This window comes from Myxocyprinus asiaticus, chromosome 38 (assembly GCF_019703515.2).
Source record: "Myxocyprinus asiaticus isolate MX2 ecotype Aquarium Trade chromosome 38, UBuf_Myxa_2, whole genome shotgun sequence".
Taxonomy (NCBI): domain Eukaryota; kingdom Metazoa; phylum Chordata; class Actinopteri; order Cypriniformes; family Catostomidae; genus Myxocyprinus; species Myxocyprinus asiaticus.
Genome location: NC_059381.1, coordinates 33,204,423 through 33,214,266, shown reverse-complemented (window position 1 = coordinate 33,214,266; position 9,844 = coordinate 33,204,423).

Here is a 9,844-nt window from a genome sequence, read left to right as displayed (position 1 = left end):
GAAAAGGAGAGTGAAGGATGGTTATCTATTTGTTGATCTGTCCATGAGAGCACATTTAAAGATGTTATATTATGAAAAATGTAGTTTCCTTTGATCTTTTGAAATAAAGACTATGTACTATGAAAACATGCTGTAACTTTCAAAAATGTTCAAAACTCAATACCTCTGCAGGCCAAAAAGACCATAACTGAAACTAGTGGCAGAATAACATCATCATCAACAACAACAACAACAACAACAACAACAACAACAACAACAACAACAACAACAACAACAACAACAACAACAATAATAATAATTATAATTATAAATGCATGAATATATTAATTAATAATCAGAAATCTTTATTGTGACATTACCATGAGCAAAACAATGGGCTGTTTTGTTCTACATTTTTTGTGTTTTGCAGTGACAATGCGACTGGAAGCTGGTGTTCAGCAACAGTTGATCAGAGTATACCTTTATGCAAATGAAATGTGATGTGATGCAGGAACTACAAATGGAACTGAAGAGACAGTAGAGGTCACAACTATTACGATCATGAAAAATGTAGGATATGACCTCTTTAAATGAAACTTTTATCCAAAAATACAAATTCTGTCATTATTTTATCACACTCATGTTGTTCCAAACCCTTATGCTGTTATTTATGTATATGTAAAAAGGAGAAATTTTAAAGAATCCTCATGCAGCTCTTTTCATACAAGAAAAGTTTATATTGACCATAACTGTCAATCACGAAAAATAAATAAATAAATAAATAAATAAATTATACGCATTATATGCAACATATAAGTAGTCCATACAACCTATACACTATATTCTACATATTCTGAAGCCATATGATAACTTTGGTGGGGAACAGACCGAAATGTAGTCATTATTCACTGAAAATGTTTACATTCAGCCAGATAGATACCAAAATGGCATTGGTTTTCACTTGTGTCATAGCCTGATATTTTTAGCATTTTTTTGGAGCTTGACAGGTGGACACTATGATCTGTTGTTGTATAAAAGAACTGCATGAAGATTCCTCAAAATTCTCCCTTTGTACTCCACAATTAAAAAAATTACACCATCGTGGAACGACGTGAGGGTGAGTAAATAATGACAATTTAAGGACAAACTATTCCTTAAAGAGTAAGAGACGGAAGGTGAAAATAACTAAATTGACTAAATAATTACTGTTTTGGTACACAAATCCTTGATTAAAATTATAAATGGATTTACAAAAAAAAAAAAAAATGTAGGGTAGTTTTGGCTGGTGTAACTTCAGTTTGTTTCGTCCTGTGAAGGCGTCAAAGCAGAGACTACTTATCCTGAGACAGAACACTTGAATTAAAATGAATGGGAGAAATTAGGACTCCCAATATGGTGGATGAAGAAAGGAAGTCCTGCCTTACATGTATAAGAGCCAATCCCTTTTTAGGGGGCTTTCACTCTGGCAGTTTAGTCAAAAAAAGAACACGGTTCACATGAAAAATTGGTAATATGAAAGCTGTTTTACGGACTGGGGAGTGGACAGAGGTACCCAACCGAAGACCACCTGTAGGAGGTTTTTAGAGCGCAGTTGCAATGAAACTGTGGCACGGTTCTGCACTTGTTCAGGATATAAAATAACTTGCGCATGCGTATTTGTCAATTTAAGCATGACGACATCATCAGTTGCACAAAAACACACACACACATACACACACACGTGCACCATGAGTGGCAGGGGAACATAAGCAGTGATGCAAATACTGCTTGCAACCAGCTGTCTCCTCAAAAAAGACAGTTTGCGAGTATCAGATATAGTCGCCTTCTCCCGGACATGCATATCTGCTGAATTATGGTATACGACGCAAAGAGGCGCAAGTGTCGTTCACTCTGGTGTGCATAATGACACCAAATTAATAAAAAGAAACAAATATACCGACCTGTGTTGTGTGCATGTTTGTGATAACACAAGCTGATGACAGAAAAGCAACAGGGTTCGACACAATCTGAAAGAGTCTGAAACCAAGCCAACGCTGCGGGGGATGCCAGGAACAATCGCAGTCGGATTCGGACCACAGCAAATGTGCCCAGTAAGAAAACCACCTAAGCACCGTACACACATGCAGCGACTTTATTGCTTGATGTCGCTAGTCTCTGTACTATGAAGTCGCTAATGGGTGTTCCTACTGCTGTCGCTCTAATGTTATTGGTGGACTGCACGTCTGGCCATGTCTTTTGAAAATTTGATCACAGATGATACATTTTGCTAGTAAAACTACAATTTCATTCTAATCTGACAAGGAATCAGTTCTACTGTCCCTAAAAATGCACATTCTGTAGGGGAGAGGGTTTTTATTTGAACTGCAGCAATGCTCACTGAATCATAACATTAATAAGACAAACGAACTATCAATGTACGAATCAAAATCACTCAGACTGCCGAAAATTTCTTTTCCACCCATATTTTTTTATTATATCCATGTATGTGGTTACAGACGAATCATACAGAACAGTGAAATCGCTCACAGAAACTTTAACTTCTCCTCTGTCTTGCTTGCACTCGACTCCATGATCTCAAAGGAGATGGATGACGTGAGCTCCACTGACGTTGTCTTCACCCCTATTGGTTGTCGCTCTCGAAAGTCCCTCCTCATTTGTATAAAGTTAAACTTTTCTCAACTTTGTCGTGTCGCTCGCCGCACTCACATCTAATCACCAGAGGTCTCTGTCGCTCGTGTCGCCAGAAGTCACCAACTCTCATTGAAAATGAATGAGATGATGTTGCTTTGTCACTGGAAGTCGCTGCATGTGTGTTCGGGGCTTCAGAGACAGACATTGCCTGTCAGTTAACTCAAGATTGCTCACGTGCACAAGTTCCTTCCCAGGCAAGTCAGTCCAGTCGGCGGACATCTTTGGAACACTCCCGGGCAGCTATTTTATATGGATGCAAAACTAGGATACACACACCAAACGACCATTTTGAACAATACAAATCTACAGCAAAGACAATTAAACTGTACAGCGCTCCTCTTGTAAACAATGACGTACTTCCTGCCTCCTCATCCATGTGACGCGTGACCTTACAAACGAGCTTACGTCATCCCTCTCATGAGCACACTTCACAGAGATGTATGGAAGCGAACATTTGTAGTTAAAAAGTACATAAGTATTGTTTTGTTTCTCAAAATAATCAATCGTTTGGGTTCAGAAGAACTTTATTTGTCGACTGGAGTCGTGTGGATTATTTTGATGCACCCTTAATATGCATTTTGGACCATCAAAAGATGGAGGACATTCACTTGCATTGTTTAGAGGAGGAGGACTGAAATTAAATCCTAAAAATCTTAAATTCTGTTTTGATGAAGAAAGAAACTCAGATACATCTTGGATGACCTGAGGGTGAGTAAATTATCAGCAAATTTTCATTTTTGGGTGAACTATTCCTTTAAGCTGTGACGTCAGCAAGTCATTTTCCGTCGTGCTTGCAGTTCGTGGAGTATTTTTGACATCCGTTGTCATGACATCACAGCAAGTCAGACAGATTTCTAATCGGCATGCACCTGCCAGTGATCACCGGTGATCAAGTATAGGTCTCTGCAGAACAGTAATGGGTGTTTTCAAATCTGTGGGCATTTTCAAACCGGGATGGGAGTTTCTAAACTATCCAATGAAAGTAGGGAATCTCAAAGGTTTGAAAATGCCCACTGATTGGGAAAAGCCCATTTTTGTTCTGCAGAGATATACTGTAAGTCTAAACTGTAAATGTAACTGTACGTGATCGGTTCTGTGCAGAATTTGCTCATCTCAAACGAGCCTGTAATTTCAACTTTATGCAAATGACGAGCGACATTCGCGAGCGAAGAAGTTTCAGCTTCATGAGGGATTTTTACTTGTCTGTAACCACATGCATGGATATAATAAAACAATGATGTGTGGAAAAGTGTGTCAAAAACGGTCTGCATTCAGAGTGAGTTTGCTTCATTCATTCATGATAGATTGATCATCTTATTAATGATTTAATAAAACAGAGCTTTACCTGTAAAGCTGCGTTCATACTGCCAGCGACTTTGTGGCTTGGTGTCGCTAGACTCTGTGATCTGTGTCGCTAGTGGGCGTTCCTACTGTTTGTCGCTGTGATGTTATTGGAGGACTGCACGTCTGGCAATAACGTTTAAAAATTTGATCACGGATGAGACCTAATACTGGTAAAAATAATATATCATAACAATTTGACAAGGAATCAGTTCTCTTGTCTCTAAAATTTTACATTCTGCAGTGTAGACTGTTTTATAAAAACGTGCAGCAGTGTTCAGTGTATTAAATCATTAATAAGACAATCAATCTATCATGAATGAATGAATCAAACTCACTCGGAATGCAGACCGTTTCTGACACGCTTTTCCATGCATCATTGTTTTATTATATCCATGCATGTGGTTGCAGACAAATTATATAGAACAGTAAAAATCCCTCAGGACGCTGAAACTTCTCTGTCTTGCACACACTCGTCCCCAGTCTGCCAGGAGACAGATGATGTGAGCTCTGCTGTCTTCGCTCTCTTTGGCAGTCACTCGTGAATGTCGCTCCTCATTTGCATAAAGTTGACATTTTCTCAACTTGTCTTGTGGCTCTCCACGGCGATCTCTGTCGCCAACGGCCGCGGCAGCTCGTGTCGCCGGAAGTCGCTGTGCTCTCATTGAAAATGAATAGGATCGTGTTGCTGTCTCGCGCGATGTCGCTGGCAGTGTGAATGCCGCTTATGACGGGACTCCCTTTTATAAACCCACCATACTGGGCGATCCAAATTCTCAGATTAATTTTAATACAAGTGGTCCGTCTCGGGCTAAACAGTCTTTGATGTGCATTAGGCTGGACCAGCCAGACAAATAAAGTTTTTAGTGTGATCTAAGCATAAGAAGCACAATTTATGATACTATTGTTGACAGATAATACTGCTGATTTGAAATATGCTATTTGATTTTGACCAACCGTTTTAATGATGTCGGTTTTCCCCATTCAAGTAGATAGAAGATGTACTGTCATGCCGCGTGTTTACATTGAAAATAGCTGCTTGGGAGCGTTTTTAATATGGTCACCGAGTGGACTGACTTGCCTTGAAAATGATTTTGGCCAAAAAACTGACTAATATTACAGGGCGCACAGGGTATGGCAAGCCATTTTATTCCTGAAAACTTACTAGTATCTATTTTATGTTACTAGTACTTAATTTTTAGTGACTAGTAACTATTCCATTAGAGACTAGTACTTCTTCATTAGTAACTAGTACTTATCGAACAAGTACAAGTACTTATTCATTAGATACTAGTACTTATTCTAATAGTGACTAGTATCTATTTAAATGTTACTATCCTAGAAAATATAAGTACTAGTACTTAATCTTAATGACTAGTAACTATTTAGCCTACAGATATCCCGAAGTTAATAGGTGCTAGTACTATTTCAAGAGCACATTTGCATACTATGCAAATAGTATGTTGAATATTAATGCAATGTCACTCTCTTTCTTAAAAGGGAAGGATCACTTTACACCCAGTGTGCCTACTGACACCTAGTGAGAGACCAGTATTAGACCAGTATTATCCATTAAGTAACATTAACATTGATTAAATATTTCTCTTTCAGTGTTTACTTGATCCTGACCCTGCACTGAATAATGCACTACTCCTCCTGTCTGTCAATTTTTATCCTTGTTTCAATACCTTTTAATTTGCTGTATATGTATATTTTACTTCAATGCTTTACTATATTTAATTGTCATGTCATTCTCTAGTTTCCCTATTCTTGCCATGCTCCAATAAAAAATAAAAAAGGATAAAAAACTAAAGTAATGTGTTTTCTTTATGAAGTAATAATAATAATAATACAAAGGCAACTAAGTGAAAATACAGATAGGCTAGATACTATTAACAGTAAATATCAACAAAAAGCATCTTCTTTGCACTAAGTGTGAATAGTGTTAGATATTATTTGCACTCCCAATTAAATACTAACATACCGTATAGGGGCATCTTTGCATCATGTTAATTGTGTTTATTTAGAGTCCCATACTATCCCCTACCCCTTAAACTAACCTTACAAAAATTAACTATGGTTTTACTGCAGTAACCATACATTACCATGGTATTTTGTAGCAAAGTTTCCACACAATTAAACATGGGTACTATAATATTACTGTAGTAACACATGGTTAATTGCATGAAAACTACCGCTTCCAACAACAAAAAACATGGTTACTACCATATATTATTAGAAAATCATGGTTTTACCTGGATCATACCTTCCTTTCAACTCCCAACCTTCACCATTACTAAATCACTGTGAGGCAATCAACATTTATATTCATTTTTATTTATTATTATAAGTAGTATTAAAGGAAATATAAAGAATAGAGACAGGAAACAGGATGGGGAAAAGTGGGCAATACAACCTGGGACTTCTGCTTCATAAAACATTGATTTGAAACTTTTGTATAATTCTTTGATTTCTCTATAGAATAGTTGTAAAGCTGGCAAGACATCTCTTCTTTAAAAAAAAATAAATAAATAAATAATTCTGCACCATAAAAACAAATCTTCACTGTCTTTACACACACTTCACCATTAAGATGACACTTGGGGGCACAGTTTGTCTTAAATTTTTGTTTCCACCAGACTATTTGAGTGTAAATAGCGCCAATTTGTGGCAGCTGCTATTTACACCTAGTACAAATAGTTACTCTGCAATATAAATAATAATAATTAGAATTATTATAATTACACTAACAGTGGTTAGTGTACAATTTGGTATTTACCCATGCTGTTACATTATGGTCTGGCATTTTATGTTGTTCAATTCAATGCTATATGAACCTGAATTTTGTTTTTACTTTTACAATTGTGATTTCAAATCCAGGGATGGCTTATCTGCGCACAGTTTGCTTTTGTTTTGGGAATTCTATTTAGTACGTAATCAGAAATCCCACAATATCACTTGACAATTAATGCAACCTTAACCATGAAAATATGTAATGGAATTTCTTTATATATATATATATATATATATATATATATATATATATATATATATATATATATATATATAGCACATTTTATGTAAAAGACCCATTGGGAAAGATTAGATTTAGACCTTTAATAGTTGTCTTTTATATGCCACGTTGTGTTTATATATTTTTGTTTGAATGCACCCCTTTATCCCTGCACAAATATAGGGACACTTATTTTGAAGTGTCTCCTCGTTCTCCATTCAGAGAAGGGTAAAAGTTTATTTTGATGATTAATTTAATGATATAAATGTCACTCGAGTCTTTCCCTTCATTCCAATGGGGTACAACATCTTACATGATATAACTGATGCAACAAACAACCAAATTCAACTAATTTATCTTTGTGTTTTCATTGATGCTATACTAACATTCCTAGAACAGGTTAGCTATAATCATATTAAAATGATCCATTTCAATCTATATGGTAATAGAGATGTGGTAAATCCATGTAAAATACCACAAATATGTTAATAGCTGAAAGGTTCTCATGTTTATGCAATGATCAGTTTGAATGAAGATATCCCCATCCACATTCTTATTAGTTCCTTTTGTTGTTGGAGATATATCCAAATTTAAGATACTAGTACTTATTCTGTTGATATCAGCTGTTCACTTCTGACTAGTATGTATTCTGATACTGTTACTAGTGCTTTATTTATCTGATACTAGTACTTATTCATTAGGTACTAGTACTTATTATTTAGATACTAGTACTTATTTATTAGATACTAGTGCCTATTTATTAGACACTAGTGTCTTTTCCTATTGTTAGTAGTAACATTTTGTATCCTACTAGTAAGTCAAATGCAATGACTAGTCAGAATGGCAACTGTAGAGTAGAATTAAAACTCTTACTAGTAAAATAAAAAATCTTACTAGTAACATTCAGAATAAGTACTAGTATCTAATGAATAAGTACTAGTATCTATTGAATAAGTACTAGTGTCTGTTGAATAAGTACTAGTATCTATTGAATGAGTACTAGTATCTAATGAATGAGTACTAGTAACTAATTAATAAGTACTAGTATCTATTGAATAAGTACTAGTATCTAATAAATAAGTACTAGTATCTAATGAATAAGTATTATTATCTAATAAGTACTATCTAATTAATAAGTATTAGTATCTAATGAATAAGTACTAGTATCTATTGAATAAGTACTAGTGTCTGTTGAATAAGTACTAGTATCTAATGAATGAGTACTAGTAACTAATTAATAAGTACTAGTATCTATTGAATAAGTATTATTATCTAATAAGTACTATCTAATTAATAAGTATTAGTATCTATTGAATAAGTACTAGTATCTATTGGAATACATACTAGTAAGAAGTGAATAGGTGATATCTGAACCCCAGATCTCCATAGGAATCAATGGCAAAATTTTGAAATGTGTTACTAGTAACAATGGAATAGTTACTAGTCACTATTGGAATACATACTAATATCTAATGAATAAGTGCTAGTATCTCATAAATAAGTACAAGTACCTAATGAATAAGTACTAGTATCTATTGAATAAGTATTAGTAGCTAATGTATAAGTACTAGGGATGTGCGCTATGACTAATTTGACTATTGTTTAAACTGAAGTTTTGTAACCGACTAGTCGACTAGTCTAAAGAGAAACAACCTTCAGAAAACAGTAAAAAAAAAGTTTTTATGCTAAATTCCACTGAAAAGGGGCATTTATCTGCGACATGCTCGCCTTGAATTATGATCATTGTACATTAAATATAGGACATGACACGCATTCACTGAATCAATATTAGAGAATATTTAATAGACATATTTATTGAAAACAATTGAATGAATAGTGCAGGATCAATGGAACAACCATTAAAAGCCTGTTCTAAATGGAAATTACCAAGTAAAAGTTACTTAACATATTAAAACAGTAAGGACATTGTTGAAAATAATTAACAGGTAGACTAAGCCAAATCTATGAGAGAGAAAAAAAATGCTCTGAAAAGTTGCGCGTATTTCACGATGTGCAGTCGTTCATTAACCATTGATCTAATATGACAGCTATTCGGTAAAGAACGTTAACCAATAACAGTTACGATGTAAAAAAAAATTAGCTATAGGGTAGAAAAAATAGGCCTGTGATGTAGCCTACAATAAACCTAATGTATTCTAAACATGACGTGCACACAGAATAAAATATAGTTTAACATGTTAAGCAGTCGGCACCTTGTTGAAAATAGCCTTCTTAATCAGCAGATTAAAAAAATGGCATACCTAGTCTAAAACAGTTATTTCTAGGCTACTTATTCTAAAGCATAAATTTTTTGATGAGTAAAATTAACACGTCGACATGGTCTGGTGAAAGATGGGACTTGTCTCACCTGAGGCGGCTATCCTGCATTTGAAAAAGCCTGCTCAGCGGAAAAATAATGTACAAGCACGCACAGATGTAAAGAAGACTCAAATGTGAAAACATCCTTAGGGAGTTTCAGACATTTGGAAAACCGATTCCCGCACCACCAAAGTGATTTCATAACTACTTTGATGAGTTTGCTCTCACTGGAGAGGACATTTTCCTGCGAGCGCCGCGAGTGAGAGAGGGAAGAAGCACATGCAGCCTGAAGTGAAATTAAACTGTGTATCTGCTCCAGATATCCTCTTTTTTTATTTTTATAATATCTGTTTTATTAATTCTATTTAAAAGATGTAACATTAATATGACAGTAATTTAAGTGCAGCCTCTGTAAAAATATAAAGCCAAAGGTAAATGTGTAAAAATGATTATCAGTTTAATGGGGGGAAATATTAACCGACTAGTAATTCCAGTGTCGAC